The following is an 18,546-nucleotide window of genomic DNA, read 5'->3' as shown; positions in this document are numbered from 1 at the left end:
TTCTTTAAGACCAGCTATAGTCCCACCTGCTTGGTGAAGCCTTTCATAATTATGGTTCCCAGTTGGCTCTCTCTTCAGCACACAGTTCAGCCATTACTGTTTCACAAGTACATCTTGTCTTCTCAGATAGACTGAAAGAACATCAAGCCTAAGAACTGTGTTTAGCCTTCTATCATGTAACTTATGGTGCCCAATAATGATGGCAGAGCGGATGCTCAATAAACATTTATTAAGGAGCAAATGAAGCTCAATCCGAGCTTTCATTTGGGCTGAAGTTTTTAGTGTCAATTTTTCTGCTCAGAATCAAGTCATAAGAAGAGAGAGAGAGAAAAAACCCTACAGAGGCGTTTCCATCTAAGAATGTAGATAAAAAGCAGGTTTGGCTTTCATCTATCCACTTGTTCAACCTGCCCTACAAGTCCTCTTAAATCCTGCCCAATCTGTTTTGCTTGGGCAACCTACAAATGCTTTTTTCTTTTTCTTCCCTTGCACAAATGACTAGGGCAATTGTCTGTTGTTGGCACATATTGTGGTATGACCACATCTTTAAGAATCATGAAACCCTACGTAAGAAATCAGTCCCCAACAACCTTTGCTGGAATCAGCAGGCTCATTCCTGCGGCAGCACCATGGTGCCACCAAGTGGACAGTTTTTGAACAGTTCAACCCATCGTGAACTGGCAAATCATTTAGGAACTGGAGCATTTGTAGCAAGCTCCTTAAGCGAATTGCAGATTTTATACTCTGCCTTCTTATACCTTGGATGTTTGATAAATTCTAATAATTGCTTCCTTTACGTTTCTTGAAATTTTGTTCTCTTTAACTCCTACTGGTGATTTCTTTAAGAAAATTCCCAAGAGCATTTATGACATACGATAACACGGGTGCTTACCTTTTATTTCACTATATTTTGAGAAAAAATAAGTTCCTCATTATCTTTGGGTGAACTCTTAAAGGCTTAATTCTATTTCCTAGAGAGATCTACTTAAAGGGGAAGAAAGCTTGCTCATGCAGTATGCATGATGCCTGTGTGTAGTTTTGATGTTTGAGATTTTTTTGGAGTTAATCTCATAATCTAGTATTCACAACAGCAAACAAATGGTGCTGGAACAATTGGGCATCCACATACAAAAAAATGAACCTCAACTCTTATCATGTAGCATAGACCAAAATTAACTTGAAATGAGTGCGATTATCACAAACATCCCGAGCCTCAGCTGACTGCCCAACTTGAGAAAATCCTTGAAGAAAGAAGACAACTGTCATACACCTTTCTCTCTCCTACTGGCCTGAGGCTAAAGATATCTTATCTGCATTTTCCTCAGTAAAGGCCCCCCACAATGAATTTTTTTTCTTTAAAAAAAAGTATTTGATCAATTTAATATTTAATTTTTCTAAAAGTCTATCTTGGCTCTATATAATTTAGGTCAGTGTATATTTTTGTTCTATATGAGAGGATTGGAAACTTTTTGAATTTATATATCATAAATAACTCATAAAATGTAGGCGAGTGCACCGAACTAACAGCCAGGAGATCTGAGGTCTGATCCCAGCTCTGTTAGTAACGGCCAGCGCGGCCACATTCAAGACACTTCAGACTCGATCTCTTAGTTTCCACATTTGTTAGGTGGTTAGTGTCCTCCCTTTTCAGAGTTTGCATATTTATACGTTTTCTTTAATGGGCATGAGTTGTACTGTAATAAGGAAGTTGGGAGGATCTCTTAGGTTTTTCCCTGTCTTTTGTTGGATGTGTTCCATGATTGTGTGTATTTGCAAGTTAGGATCGTCACAATATGAACTCCTCATTTAAAGGCTGTCATTCTTTAGACTGATTCTGATGAATACTTATGGAAGATTTCTCAGAGCTATATATTTCTTTCAAATTTGCTAAATGCAAATTACAATAAATGTATTTCTATATTTTGGCCAAATTTCAAGTTTGTTTCAGCAAGAGTGTAAGCACTACATGCCCTAAACGTGCCATCTGAAAACACCTCTACGGTTTTCCATAAAGCAGGAGGAAGATTAGCCTCAGTGTACTGTGCCTTGGGCCACCACGCCAGGGAATTACTGAGGATCTATGAGTGGCAAGTTACTGTAAGGAGGCATCGAAATGTAGTGGAGAAGCATTGGACAAGCAAGCAGAAGCCTTGGGTTTCAGCCTGAATCTTAGATGGTGACCTCTAAGCACCTGATTATGGAGAAAATCGCTTCATGTGTCTGAGCCTCTGTTTCCTTATCTGCAAAATGGTGATAATAAAGCCTGCTGAACACATTTGGTTCAAGGTACATCCTGAAAACTCGGAAAGGTAACTATATCTGTCATTTAGTAGGAAGAACCTACGGAGGTTAGGAAGGTGGGGGATACAGTAGAAGGATCAAGGATGATTTAGAACCAGAAGCAAAACGCGATGCAGCCCTCTTGTGGTGCTGTCAGAACCATCAGCTCTTCCGTGTCCCCCTCTCCTTCTTGGGGGAATGAGGGGAACAAACATGACCAACCGTTCATGATCCATTTAGTGCAGATAAGAAGAAGGAAGAGTAGTTGGATGTCACAGTCTAAGGATCAACAGAACAATAGAAGAACGAGGGGAAGAAATAGGGCCGGAGAGGAGGGAGATGGAATTAACACTACACTATCACTTGTGGCAAGTCAGACACCCAGTGTATGCTACCCTTTTACGCACAGGGATGGCTTCTGGGTTCCCAGTGGTAGGAATAGAACCTTCAGTTGATGAATATAAAATAATCATTAAAAAAGTGAAACAACCAAAAAATGAGGAATGTTCTATTACAAAAAAAAAGAGAGGAGGATTCTATTCTTAAAAATTGTCAATATCATAAAAGACAAAGAAAGGGTGTGGAAACATTCCAGATTAAAGAATGCTAAAGAGACCTGACAGCTACTTGCAATAGCTGATCTAGGCTGAATCCCATACTCGGGGAGGTGAAACGATGCTGTAAAATATTATTGGGTCAATTGATGACATTGGGATAGGGATGACAAACGAGATAAAAGTACTATACCAATGCCACATTTACTAAAGTTGAAAGCTATACTATTGTTATGTAAGCAAATACCTGTATTCTTAGGAAATACTGAAATATTTAGGGGTGATGGGCTATAATGCATGTAACATCTCCAACTGGTTCAGGAAAGAAAATTCAGCGAGAGAGAGGGAGAGAGAAAAGAAAGAGGGAGCAAATGGGGTAAAACGTTACAAATAGATGATCTGGGTGAAAGGTATCAGGGTGTTCTTTGTTCTATTGTTATTTGGGCAACTTTTCTGTAAGTTTGAATTTATTTCCAAATAAAGATTTTAAAAGGAGAAAGAAATATTTTAAGGAGGACCTCTATTCATTAAACATTCTCATCACTATTTTTAGTTATTATAATAACATTTAACATCTGCTTGGCTTCTAACCACTTACAAAATACTTTAACATATTTTATTTTATTTAACATATTTTATTTTATTTAATCTTCATTAAGAAAGCTTCATTTTACAAATAAGGAAACTTATTTAACATATTTTATTTTATTTAATCTTCATGAAGAAAGCCTCATTTTACAAATAAGGAAACTGAGAATCAGAGACCTCTTGAGAGACATTGGCTAAATCATCTTTGTATTTTCCCAGGGAGGGAAGGAAAGAAGGAAGGCGGGGATAATGAACTGATTGGCCCCAAATCACAAACCTAGAGTTGTACAAGCAGGACTGAGACTCAGAGCTCAGAACCTTTTCACTGCTTTGCAGTTATCAAACACCATAAAACACACTCAAATCTTAGACCAGGATTAACCGTTATTTAATTCCTCTTTGATGCTTCACAAGTCACATAATCCTACAGTGCTGTAGGCTAACTTTTATGTATGCCATTTATCATCCTGTAGCTGAGGGAAATAACAGTTGAAAAAAATGTTAATCAAATCCTGGAAGAATGAGACTATCCTGTAGTAACCCCCAACATATTGCTTTCAGCAGTGCTGCTATTTAACCTAATAAGATAAAATTATTTTATATAGACATTTTGCTTACACACGAGAAGGAAAGAGATGTTATCAAGATATCTATACTGCTTATTTTGGTGGCAAACCTTACCCCGAACATGAAATTTTGTGTTTTGTTATTTCGAGCACTTCCAACATTTTTATTTTTCATTTTCAGCATTTAAAGCGAAAATCCTAGATAGCTAAAGGAGTTTATTCTCACAGGTGAAGAAGAGACATGTTACCACCAGCAGAAATGGATTCTGGGAATTGGTAATTAATCCTCTTTGTTTTAATTGGTGCCAAGTATTCTTGGTTTCTTTTTGAAGTTCAAGAAGTTACACTAATTAAAAGCAATAGAAGCACATAGATGAAGAAACACAGGAGTGTTAAGAACAAGAATGAAATCCTAGACTGCTAATGCTGGGAAGGATTACCTGGTGGAAGCGGACCTATAGGGGTGATGAAGAAAGTCTGGTATCAGTGGCAGCCGTGGGAATAGATTACAACCAGGTTTACTTTCATGCCTGGGCCTTTAGTCAGCCTGTATTGACATATCTCGTATTATGTGAATAATGAATCTAATTCTGGATACTCATGTGTAGGGAGATGTGATACAGTAGGGAGACGAAAAAGGTGTCACTCGGGGAGGACAGCTGGCCATCTGACAAAGCCTGAAAGGTGATTAGACAACTGATTGTTGCTTATTAATCAACCTTCAATGGGCCGTCCTTTGGGACAAAGAGACATGGCTTATGAGAGCATTCAGCTCTCCATCCCTTCTCTGATATGTTGTATTACCTTGTTCATCAGTAAATTAAAAATCAGATGTACTGTGATTCTTAATGCTTAACCAAAAGAAAATGTTTTAAGCAGTTATCCTCATACAGATTCCCATTTGCATAATTTATAGCAAGAGAACCTTCTTCTGTGAGTTATCCGTCCTCCGTGAGCGCTCAATTTTGTAGATGAGAACCTCATGCTAATATGAGCGGACAGGCCTATAGGCTTCATTTTAGGAAGAACAAACTTACTCCTCAGTTCTTTATTCAGTAGATTTTTGTTGAGCACTACTGTATGTCATGGATTGAAAGTTCAAAGATGAATAAGGCCGACTCCCTGCTTTTATAATTGGGGAAATGGATAATTAAACAGATGGTCACAAAAAAATGATATGCACTAAGATAGGATAGGGTGAGCACGAGGTTCTATGGAAGAATTTGTGATAGGCACCACTTAACCCACTCTATGACAGACACTTAACTTGTTTGTGAATCAAGGAAGGTTCTGGGGAAGAAGATAGCTAAGCAGAGCATTGAAGGACACATAAAGGTTAGGCAGAATAAGGGAACAGAAGGGAAGAAGGGAATTCCAGGCAGAGGGGCTAAAACATGCAAAGGTCAGGAGGCAAAAGAAAGCATGATTTGGGAGACTGCAAAAAGTTGGTATAGCTGGAGCTAAGGAAGGGTCAGATAATGAAGGTCCTCAAGAGAAATTCCAAGAAGTTTGGATTTTATACTGATGGTTTTAAGATAAAATTGAAGGGTTTTAAATAGACATAATATGGTTGAGTGTACAGAGAACGGATTGACATGCAGGTGAGTCTGGAGGCAAGGATTCTAGCTGGGAGGCTACTGTGACAGTGCGAGCTGGGGAAGCATGGTGGGCTGGAGGGCCACAGTGCAAATCGCCAACATGGCGCACCTTCCTACAGCTGTGTGGTGTGGATCGAAAGTTTGCTGAGAAAGAAGACATGGGGTGGAGGAATTTAGAACCCATCTGTGCTCTCTGCCCTTTTAAGAATTGTTAAATCATGTCATCTTCATTTTCAAAGAATCACACACTCAGAATAGTGTGGTCTAAATAATGTAATTTGATGGAAGAAAAAGTCGTGTTATTCAACACTGAAACACTGAGTACCAACAGATGGATGAAACAAGCTAGGGGCATTATCAGAGTTGTGAAATTTCACTAATAATTGTGATTATAACCTTTCATGGTCATTGTGAATTCTACATGGAGTATCTGCAAATATATACATTCAAAGTTTAGACATAAAAAATTGTTCCTTTATTAATTCTTAGTTTTAGAATCAAGAAGACTGTGCCATGTTCATTTTGGCAGATTCAGTGCCTCAAACAGGGATGGCCATATAGCAAGTGCTTAACAGGTGGTCGAAAGTCAAGAATTAAAAACACACTGACTAAAATTGATTTTCTAGGACCTTTGATGATTTTCATGAAAATTCTAAGAAATTTCTTTAATATCAAACAAATGTTAATTGGAAGTAAAATAAATAAATACCATGTTCATTTGGGATAACGTAGCTTCGGATGTGTTTAATAAAATTTACAAAAAAGCTGTGGGAATTGTGTGGGCATAACTGAGTGAGGAATTTGGTCTTTTGTAATTCTGAGCTATTTGAAATGAGAAGGGTTGAGTAGTTAAAAAAAATGGATGGGAGGAGCTGGGGGTTTAATGGCACCCCACAATTTTCTTCTCATGGCTGTGACTACAGAAAGAACATTTTCTAATTTCCTCGAATGCTCACAAAGATGATTCCAGACCAAGGACTGGGGGAGCCTTTGAAGGTAAGAGTTGGAAAAGCCTTATAGGGATATGTAGACCTCAATTATGTCCAAATTAAAACACAAACTATAACACATATATTAATTTATATAATGATAAACTATAATTTATATAGTTTTAGTTTTAAGAAAAATCATATTATATACCTTTTAAATGTTAGTACTCCATTTTTCCTGGTCCTTTTGAGTGATGCTTTTATAACATAAAACCTTTATTTTTGCAATAAAAACAAAACTTCACAGTGAGCGGAGTGCAAATTACACATCTATACCCTTAGACAACAACACAGTCATGAAATTATATTACACAAACCAAATTTATTACTAAATGCACGCTGGTATTTCTTTTGGCATTTATTTCTTTGTATTTTAGTCATGTAGACAAGGACAAATATTCTCATGGAGACTCCTTACTAGATATTTAATGGAGATCAATCGCTACTAACGATGTTCGCACTGCACCTTACACCCAGAACATTTGCCTTGAAGTCTGTTATTCCACAATGCCTTCTTTTTTTTTTTTTTTGCTGTTATAGGATGTAATTTTGTTTAGTTTTAAATTTAAGTTTCATTCATCTAAGGAGCTCTTTTCCATTTTGTTTTTCTGTTGCCCATACTATGCCTTAGTTTATTTAACAAGAGTTCTAAGTGAGGAAAATGGAGGATTTGGGTTTAAGAGGAGATCCTGGGCCTTGCATTTTCCTGTTGGTGGCAGCACTGCCTTTGCTTTCTGTGTCCAGTACAAGGAGGGCCTGAACGGGACGCAGTCACTCCCGAATGGAGCATTTAGGAGACCTCTGAGGACCAAATGTTTTCAATCAATGAGATGAACAAAAATGAAACTATCATATTTGTACAGTAAAGCAACCTCATTCTAAGAAAACCAAATAAATTAAATTTACAAAAACAAATTTTGATTTAGGGATGGTGTATTTACAAAAAACTGCAAAATCCTTCAAATAGTGAGATTTCTACTGAATTTAAATTTTGATACTGGCATTTAAAATTCTTACTTAGGCACACCACAGTAGAGTACACTGAGCCTTGTATGGTAATAGAAAGCTTTGCATTTTGTAGGCTTTTGCAGTTCTCAAAGCCTGTCATTGCGCCTCATCTCATTTGCATCCTCTCCCAACTGTGTGCAATGTCCCCAGCAGAGTGACACAGCCTGTAACTTCTAATCCAGCACCACTTTCACAAAACTCCATTCCTAAAGGGGGTTTTTCGCTTTGTTTGTTTTTTTTTCTTTGAAGGCATATGTCTATTGCAAATAACATATAATTGTTTGGGACACCAGTCCATATTAAAATATTGTATTTAGTGCAGAATATCGCAATATATCTTTTAAACTCTTAAATAATGGACATTTCGTATCACATTTAAAAATAACTTCCCTTTTATTTGAAAATGTTTTAAGCAAATCTATTATAGCTACATATGGTAAATTCAGGATAGATGCCAATCTTCTTAACAAGTTAATGAATATTTGATTGATATTTCAGCCTACATTCTGGAGTAATAATTTGACATTACTTCTCTCTATAATGAAAATTATTCACTCGTCAGTTTATGCCATGCCCAGTGATTTCTTTTGAGGAAATTATAAGCATACCTTTGATCCAATAGTTTAAAGAAATATGCATAATACATAAGCAGAATAAGTAGAATTCTCCCAGCCCTTGGGTCCTTTCAAGCTATCTGCTCGTCAGTCCGTCCACCTGTCCAGGCTTCTCCTTGCCTCCAGCATCCTATTTCACCTTGGCTACCCTGAGGTGCTGTCCCATTTTCCAAAACCACTCTCTTCTCCAGGCTCCACCACCGACGATCAAACTTCTATTTCAATCGAGACTTTGCTAGCTGGTTGTTTAAAGAGTAGCAATTAAACCAATTCATACCAATAGGTGCAGTAATCTTTATAAGGGTACATTTTAGAAGAATAAGTTTTTAAGCCAAAAAATGAAGCTATAATAACAGAATTCCACACCAGTAAAGATGTGTTTGAGCCAGGGATCTTCCAGGTACTTATTAAGTGGAAGTCTATTTCTCATTCTAATTCTATCTAGATCTTTTGAAAAATGAGAAAGCGTTTATTGGGCTAAAAGCTAACAATTTACTTATGAACTGGTGCCATGCTTGGTCAAGCTCTGCTTGTGTCTGACAGCCTTGTAAATGGTTAAGCTGCCATGTATTTTACTCAAGAGAATCTCAGTAATTTAATTTATCACCTTCCTTCTCTGATATGAATGAAGGAGGTGATTAATGTGGAATTTGCACCAGAGAGATATGAAGGGCGGTTTCTGTCTTCTGCCTGCTGCGTGGCCTTGGGCAAGTTACAGAACCTTTCCGAGCCGCAGCTTTTATATTAACCTCATGGTTTTGATGTGTGTGATTCCTGCACAGGGAAAATCATTAATATTCCCAAATACGTATATAACTTTAAAGCAATTTGGATCAGAGTCTCATTGTTGCTATTGTTGTTGTTTTTAGCTGGTCAAAATAATTCTAAAGTTAATATGGAAGAAAAAGTGCACAAATGTTGTCAAGAAATTTATGAGAAAACACCCAAATAGCAAAGGGGAACCAGATATTAAAACTTCCAATATGGCCTATTTTTATTTTACAATAAAAATAATACGAATATTGGCTCAAGAATGAACAAATTGATGAATGAAACAGAACAGAGAACACAGAAACCAATTCAAGTATTTTTTTTTTTTTTTGAGGAAGATATGCCCTGAGCTAACATCTGCCACCAATCCTCCTCTTTTTGCTGAGGAAGACTGGCTCTCAGCTAACATCTGTGCCCATCTTCCTCTACTTTATATGTGGGACGCCTACCACAGCATGGCTTGCTAAGTGGTGCCATGTCCACACCTGGGATCCAAACTAGCGAACCCCAGCCGCTGAAGCGGAACATGTGCACTTAACCGCTGAGCCACCAGGCCAGCCTCACAAGTATTCTTTAAAACAAGAATGTAGGATGTGGTGATACTTTCATTTCAATTTAGCGAGAAAAAGAATCACCTTACACACAGTGTTAAAGTAATGGAACATTCACCTGGAAGGAAGAAAAACAGAGTTGTAACTTACAACAAATACAAAGAGGATATTAGAGTATAATGAAGGAGACTGTTAATCTTGGGGTAGGGGTATTCGCGGGCAAGACAGAAAAATCCACAAATCATAAAAAAACATGAACAAATTTGAATACACAAAAACCTAAAATTTCTGAATGGGAAAAAACACCATTACAAAGTTGAAAACCAAATAACAGACTGAAAAAGAATATTTGCAGAACATATACATTATACACAATGACTCCTGTGAATGGTTCAAAGAGAAGAAACATATCACAAAAACAGGTACACGAGATGATCTAGCAATTGTCAGATGAGGGATACCAATAGCCAATAAACATTTGAAAAGATGCTGTACCTCAGAGGTGGTCAGGGACATGTATATTAAAGAAACAAAGAGATACTTTTCATGTGTCAGAGAGACAGAAATTTTAAAAAACTGATCAAATCTACTTTGGTAAAAATGTGGGAAAAATTGATACTTCTTGGGCACTGCTGGTGAATGTATGAACTGCTAAAACATTTTTGAAAGTCATCTGGTAATATTAAATTCAAATGTTTATATCTTTGACCTAGAAATGCCACTTCTAGGAATCTAACTTACATAAATAAAAGCACGAGTTGTGAGGAAAAAGCTGACTGAAATTGCATATTGCTGCATTTGAAAAGGGGATATACCAAAATCCCGCAAATGCTCTGAATATCCACCAATAGAACAAGTATTGAATAGATTATTTATTTATACTAGAGAATATTAGGCATTCACATAGGTCTATACTCATTGATTTAGAAAAATATCCATGATACATTGTGAAGTGAAAAAAGCAAGGAGCTAAACAATATGTATAATACAATTGAATTTTTATTAAAAGACTCTGTGTTTAAACATAAAACTATGTAATATGTGGTGTGAGTGTGTGTGTGTGTGTGTGTGTGTGTGTGTGTGTGTGTGTGTAGGCAGAGAAAGATTATGGAAGGATACATTCCAAAATGTTAGCAGAAAAATGGGATTGCATCAGGGGAGGAGACCATTAACTTTTTTTTTTTTTTTTTTTGGTCAGGAAGATTGGCCCTGAGCTAACATCTGCTGCCAATCCTCTTTTTGCTTGAGGAAGATTGTTGCTGAGCTAACATCTGTGCCAATGTTTCTCTATGTTTTGTATGTGGGATGCCGCCAGATACAGTGGTGTGTAGATCTGAACCCAGGATCTGAATCTGAGAACCCTGGGCTGCCAGAGCAGAGCGTGAGAACTTAACCACTATGCCACCTGGTCAGTCACGACCATTAACTTTTTCTACCTCCACACTGCTTGAATTATTACACAAAGCCTTCATTACGCTTGTGGGTTGAATTGCACCCATCTCCCATTTGTATGTCGACATCCTAGCCCCCAGTACCTCAGAATGTGACCTTACTTGGAATTAGTTGCAGATGTAATTAGTTAAGCTAAGATGAGATCATACTGGAATAAGTGTCCTTATAAAAAGGAGGAATTTAGACACAGAGACAGACATGTGTGGAAGGAAGACGAGGCGAGGAGACACAGGGAGAAGATGGCCATGTACGAGCCAAGGAGAGAGGCCTGGAACAGCTCCTTCCCTCCCAGCCCTCAGAAAGAGCCAACCACTGCTGTCAACACCTTGATCCCAGACTTCTAGCCTCCAGGATTGTCAGACAACAAATTCGTGTTACGCCACCCGATTTGCAGTACCTTGCTATGGCAGCCCTAACAAGTGAATACAATTACTATTGAAATTAGAAATCAATAAAGTAGTTTCAAAAAAGGTGAGGAATGAAAAGAGCTGTGTTTTGTAAGTTTATGCATTCAAAAAACATTTATGAAATATCTATAATGTGCTAGATTATTTTATTAATTTACTTAACCTTTACTTTTACTTAATCTTCCAGAGGTGCCATAGGACAAGAGTGTCCGCGTTTTACATAAGTTCAGTAGCTTTTGCAGTGTCGCACAGTGACTCAGTTGCGGGGTAGGAATCTGGCTGACTTGAGCCCCTGTGCTGTAGCCGCTTTTCTGTGCTGAATCCAGTGCGAGAGCTTGATCTCTTCACTGTCCATTTTGAATCTTTAGTGAACATTCAGGAGAAAGTTAGTTCCTCCCTACCCCCGCCCCCATGGCTATAATGTCAACACGAGGCACAGAATAAAAATGCCAGAAGCACATCGCCCATCACATATGACACCAAAGTGGAATGATTTTATGGAATCTCCTTTTATTTTTTCACTTGGAAGGGAAAGACAGTGAACAATGGTTATAGCCTTTTCTTGGTTGTTCTCAACATTTCATGTTCATTTTTATCTTGCCAGTTGTCTAAGCTGGAGAGCTAAAAGATAGGAAGATGGAAGAAAGGAATAGTTCTGAAGTCATATGACTTAATCATAGGTGGTTTGGCTCCAGGAAATACATCAGAGTTTTATCAAGGATGAGTCAAACAGAAAATACCCATGACCTTGTGATACAGACGTTATACTTTCCAAATCTTCTAGTGTAGGGCAGAAGGTTTCTTTGTTGCTCTAATTACTTGGAAAGGGCATTCTGATTACCTTCTCTATTCTAGTGATGACAAGCATATTGGATGTTTATTATTTTATGCTATCATTTATGGCTAAACTCTTATTCATCCTTAACTTCCAGCTCAATTACCACTTTTTATTATACTGTGTCAGGTCAATTTGTTACACCTCCTCTTTGCACCAGTAACACATTTTTACATACAGAATATATAATGTATTCTTAGCAGCATGTATTCTCTTGTATTATATATGTATCAGAATCTCTCGCTAAATTGTAAATGTTAGGGTTTGAGACCTATGTTCTCAATGTTCATTAGCATCTCAGGACCTGGCATATAATAAGTGACTAAGAGAGCAGAGAGAATTACAGGTACAGGGTGGGTTAGGAATGGGATGGCAGAAAAGCACCTTCCTCATCTGAACCCGAGACCACCTCATCATTCATCTTTGATACATGTACCACACCTCCAGTTGGCATGCTCACAACTCTGTGGTTTGCGGGCCATTCCCTCCTCCAAATGTACTCTCTTCTTCCCATCCTTCTTCTGTCTCCTCTCCCCTTGGCAAAATACAGTTCGTAGCAGTAGTAGAAGTACCATTATTAGTAGACGTAATAGCTAACATTTATAGAGCATTTATCGTGTCAGTATAATTCACATAAGTGTAGCTACGTGTATTTACATACACCAAATAATTTAGTCCTTAAAACAAATCTCTTAGATGTGTAGTATTATTAGCCCCACTTAATAGATGATAAAACTAAAGTACAAAGAGATTAATTTGCCCGAGCTCACATAGCTCATAACTGGTAGAGCCATAATTCAACCCAGGCAATCTGGTTCCAGAGCCTGTGTTCTAAATCACTATGTCTTCTTAACCAAGGAAATCAAACCTGTAATTGATAGTGTGGTAGAAAAAGGGAATAATTAAAAGATTATAGATATATATAGTATCTATATTTAATTATTTTAAATTAAAACATATAAATGTCACATTTAGTTGTCAAACTTTAGCGTAGGGCCAAGGCTTTTTCTTTGAGATAGTGTCTGCTGATTGAAGTTTCTTATAGTTCATCTTGCATTATCTTTGTCCTTTTTGCATTATTCTACAATCTCTAGTTTTGATTTCATTAAAGAGGAAGAGAAACTTAAGGGCACTTGCAAAGTAATCTGCGTGCAAAATTTATCTAGATGTTTACAATTTTCTTCCAGTTATTTGTAAGTGTCTTACTCACACCTAATGCAACAAAAATTTCAATTTTTTAATAGTGACTAATTTATGGAGCCTTTCCAAAGCATTCATTTTTACAGATCAACAATTCTCTTCCTTTTCATGCTGAAAGAATTGGTTTACATAATATTTAATTTGACTGAGTAATTACAGTAAGTACAATGGGCATAAACACTGGGGAATCAATGCTTCTGACCCTTTAAAAAATTTACTATTTATTTATAGTTTTATTAAAATTTTTTATTGAACATTGGTTTATAACATTATATAAATTACAGCTGTACATCATTATATTTTGATTTCTGTGTAGACTAAGTCATGTTCACCACCCAAAGTCTAACTGCCATCCATTGCCATATACATGTGTCTTTTTACCCCTCCCCCATTCCCTTCTGGTAACCATCGATCTATTCTCTATGTCTATGCATTTGTTTGCTGTTGTTGTTTTATCTTCCACTATCTATGTCTATGCATTTGTTTGCTGTTGTTGTTTTATCTTCCACTATGAGTGAAATCACATGGTATTTGGCTGTCTTCATCTGACTTATTTTGCTTAGCATAACGGCCTCAAGATCCATCTACGTTGTAGCAAATGGAAAGACTTCATCTTTTTCATGGCCTAGTAGTATTCCTCTGTATATATTATACCATATTTACCCATTCATCTGTTGATGGGCACTTAGGTTGTTTCTAAGTCTTGGCTATTGTGAATAATGCAGTAATGAATATAAGGGTGCATATATCTTTTTGAATTAGTGTTTTTCTGTTCTTTGGATAAACACTCAGAAGTGGAATAGCTGGATCATATGGTAGATCTATTCTTAAGTTTTTGAGGAACCTCCATACTGTTTTCCATAGTGGGTGCACCAGTTTGCAGTCCCGCCAGCAGTGTACGAGGGTTCTCTTCTCTCCACATCCTCTCCAACACTTGTTATTTCTTGTCTTCTTCATAATAGCCCTTCTGGCTGGTGCGAGGTGATGTCTCATTGTACTTTTGAGTTGCATTTCCCTAATAATTACAGATGTTGAACATCTTTTCATGCACCTGTTCACCATCTGTATATCTGACTCTTGATAAGCACACAAGTCATCAGGTGAGAGGGGAAGCCTGGGCACTCCAGAAGGCAGTTACTATAACTAGCAACCAGTAGCCGTGGTTATCAGGCAGTATGTTTACAGGGGGATGGGAGTGTGGTCAATCTGCTGTTAACTGGAGTTGATTCAGCAAGTGCTAATGCATTTTGTGCCCTCTGAGGCCTCACTCAGCAATCCCCTCCACAGCAAGCCTTCTCTGGCTATCTCCCCACCTGACGCAGAGGTAATTTCTTCCTCTTCTATGACTCTACTGTATATTGTCTATGTTTCTATTATGTACTTATAATTTTGAAATGTAGGGGTTTTTCAATTTTTTATTGTGATAAAATACACATAGCACAAATTTACCATTTTAATCATTTTTAAGTGTACAGTTCAGTGGCCTTAAATACATTCACGTTATTGTGCAATCATCACCATCCATCTCTGGAACTCTTCATCTTGCAAAACTGAAACTCTGTAGCCATTAAACAATAACTCTCCATTTCTGCTTCCCCTAGCCCCTGGCAACCACCACGCTATTTGTTTCTATATGATTTTCACTATTCTCGGTACCTCATATTTCACTTAGCATAATGTCCTCACGTTCTTCCATGTTATAGCATGTAGCAGAATGTCCTTCCTTTTTGAGGCTGAGTAATATTTCATTGTATGTATATAACACAGTTTGCTTATCCATTCATCTGTCCAGGGACATTTGGTTGCTTCTACATTTTAGATGTTGTGAATAATGCTGCTATGAACATGGATGTACAACTATCTCTTTGAGATCCTTCTTTCAATTCTTTTGGGTATTAAATGTAGTGTTTTTTTAATTAAAGGTAGCTCTTCTCCACTAGAATGGGAATTAAATTTTACATCTTTAGTGGAGAGCACATTTCCTGACACACAGCAATTTAATAAAGGCTTGTTAAATAAAACATACTCCACAGATAACTGGAGGTTTTATCAAAGAAAGACCAGCGCTATGATTACTAATTGTATGCATCTGTACTCTGAGAATTACTCAAACCTGAAGTGAAGCTGCTTTGTGAACTTTACATAATTTTTGTCCTAAAACACTTTAATTCTATGACGATTTCCTTTCCTCCTCTCTTTTTCCATAGGTAATTGTACACAGAACTGTAGAAAAACAACCTCAAACTATGAGGTTGATTTCATTTTTTTAACTGCAGATTCCTATATTTAAATTCCAGGTGGCAGAATTTTCCTAGGAAATCACAAATCACTATTAATTCTTGATGTCTCTTTATAAAGGAGTTTAAGTCTTCAGAATAAAACATGAAACCTCATATTTTCACTTGGCGTCTGACGCAGACGTTTTGGATAGCTACTGAATGTTTACAGCAGCTAACTGATCTTGCTGCCATTAAAAGATTCAATTTCCAACAGCTTAAAAGATTGTAAGAAACTGCTGAAGGGAGAGCATACATTTAAAGTTTTTAAAAAAAGAAAAAAAGAAATGCTTTGAAGCCACTGGCATAGGCACACCACAAACAATTTAGTGAAGAAACATTTCAATGGGGAAAAGGAACCAAATTTTGATGAGGTTGATCACAGTTGGGGCTGTTTCAGCTAGTGACGTCTATGTCATTAACAACCCGCTTAACGGGATGAGTCCCACAGTTTTTTCTCCTTCATGGCGATTATAAGGAAACTATATATTTTTGGCTTCAGTCATGATACATTAACTTAATTTTTACAATGACTTCCTTTAGGTACTTTTTTTTTTTTTTTTACAAGGGACGGTTTGAGAGAAAGGGAATGAAAAAGGATAAGATAAAAAAAAATTCAAAAAAGCCCAGGAAATAACATAGCCTTGTATTTATGAGAATTATTCCCTAAGAAAACCATTTTTTGGTGTGCATTTAGATTGTAGTTGTTGTGACAATTATTTTTCCATTTTAGTTTTACTGGGATAGGACAATATCTGTATCTTTGTAACTTGACATTTTATTATTTAGTAAAGGATATTACCAAATAAACACATTTGTAAGGGGGAGGGTCTGGTTTTGGTAAGGTGTGTATGACCTCAGTCAGGGAAACAAACTGAGGGGACCCTGGAGGTGACCAAGGCCTTCAGGGGCTCCCTCAGGTTCTCACTACAGAACACCCAAGAGGACAGTCTGCAAAGAGTCGTAATTTCTCTGCTCTCAAACTCAAATCCTATCAGAAGATTCCCTTAGCTTTCATTGTAAATATGCAAATCTGGAGAACAGTTGTATTTTATGGTCTTTGTCAAAAATATCCCTGAGCAACAGCAAATAGGGTAATTTTCCTGGATTCCTTGTGTTACCTTCTTTCTAGCCAATGCTCCCATTCCCGCCCCCTAAACACCTGCACACACTGCCCAACAGTGACCGGAGAGGAAAGAGGAAAGGAGCATTTGTTTACAGAGCTTACATTCTAGTTGGGAGACAGGCAATAATAAATTAATACATGACACATGTCAGGTAGGAGGAAGTACTCTGAAGAAAATTAGATCTGGAATAGGGTCTAGAGGATGGTAAAGGCACATGGGTGTATAAATGGGCATTCAGGTGTGCATGCAGGCGTGTGTGTGTGCATGTGTGTGCATGTGTGTATTTGTGTGTTGGGAGTGTCTAATAAGGTGATATTTGAATCAAAACTGAAAGAATTAGAGGAGCGAGCTTTGTAATACCAACTTTAGGTTCGGGCAAGAGGGCAGTTTCCCTCTTGGGTTCTGCTCATTAGAGGGACTCACATATCACAACACACAAAAACAAATTTATTAAAGAATACATGGAAGCTTCAGTCACCCGGGGTCTGGAACTCAGTGCTGCCACAGCATAACTAATGACCCTAAACACCGCTTCTTGTGAGTACAATGGCTCAGCCCCCAGGGAAACTTCTGTCAAAAACTCTTGTGCTGTGATCTCAAAACAAAAGGCCTAATGCTGTGAGGGTGGGTAAGCTGTGCTGCTCTTGGTGTTGGAGAGGATACGAGTAAGAGAGGTGCCAAGATAAGAGAGATATTAATTGAATTGTCAAATTCCTCCAACCAGAAAGGAATAGATTCTTGCATAATGAAAAATTATTTCCCATTAGTGCTAAATGTCCATTTACTTCCTTCTCCTCCTGTTTTGATTTCTGGTTTTGGAGATACAAATTAATTTTATTTTTCACACTGACAATTAGATGGACATGGAACACTAAAATTGTGGATCATTTTATATGTATAAAAATATTTAGTACAATTTAAGTAAATTTTCCAAAAAGAAAATTTCATCTTTGTTTAAACAATTATGTTAACATTTTGATATTCATTAGTTATATTTATATTTTATCTTTTAATTTTAAAACCTAATTTTGAAATCTTTACTATAACTTCTTTGAAAAACTGAAAAATAATTTTAATTTTTTTACTTTAATTTTTACTTTAATTTTTAACTTTTTCATTAGAATATATTCAAATCGTATGCATTTTAAATACAATTTCATTTTATTTTTAATCCTTTAGATCAATATTGTCAACAAAAGACATTATGTAAAAATCTTGATTATAAAAATTGTGATTTTGCTGAAATGAGAGTAAGAAAAACGTTTAATGGATTAAGACACAAAATAACTTATGAATTATGTATTTTACTACTCATTTAGGCATTGCTGTTCCATCAACGAAACATCCAGACACACAAAAAAATTAAGTTTAATAATCTTTGATATTTTGTCAACTATATCATATAATAACCGTAGCTTTACAATTAGAAAAAATTGTGACCACGAGAGTCTATTTGTCAAGGCAAGAGGATAGAGTACACTTTATTTGGGAGTTTGTTGTCTTGCTTTATCATCTGAAACATAAGATATAGAGTCTCTATTTTCACTTTTCCCTGGGCCCTTGAAATGTGAGGTTCAGGTCTAGAACTCTGCTAAGATCTGAGGAAAGAACATTCTGGGCTAAGGGAAGAGCAGGCGCAAAGGCCTTAATGTGAAAACAAGAGTGGCATCTTTGAGGATCAGCAACAAAACCAGTTTCAGCTGGAATGAGTGAGCAAAAGGTGGAGCAGG

General features: G+C 37.0%; 1 long non-coding RNA gene across 2 annotated transcripts in view; it reads right to left on the bottom strand.

Moving 5' to 3' along the window:
* Nucleotides 1–9,575: 9,575 nt before the first annotated feature.
* Nucleotides 9,576–18,546, bottom strand: part of LOC123279909 (uncharacterized) — a 58,716-nt gene continuing 49,745 nt past the window's right edge. For both annotated transcript variants that reach the window (XR_006518323.2, XR_011497040.1), the window contains exon 4: nt 9,576–9,637. This is a non-coding gene — a long non-coding RNA (uncharacterized lncRNA). The remainder of the gene's footprint in view (nt 9,638–18,546) is intronic.

The sequence above is a fragment of the Equus asinus genome, chromosome 22, assembly GCF_041296235.1.
Source record: "Equus asinus isolate D_3611 breed Donkey chromosome 22, EquAss-T2T_v2, whole genome shotgun sequence".
Classification (NCBI taxonomy): Eukaryota; Metazoa; Chordata; class Mammalia; order Perissodactyla; family Equidae; genus Equus; species Equus asinus.
Note: the sequence above shows the minus strand (reverse complement) of the source record. Positions and strands in the feature narration are given on the sequence as shown.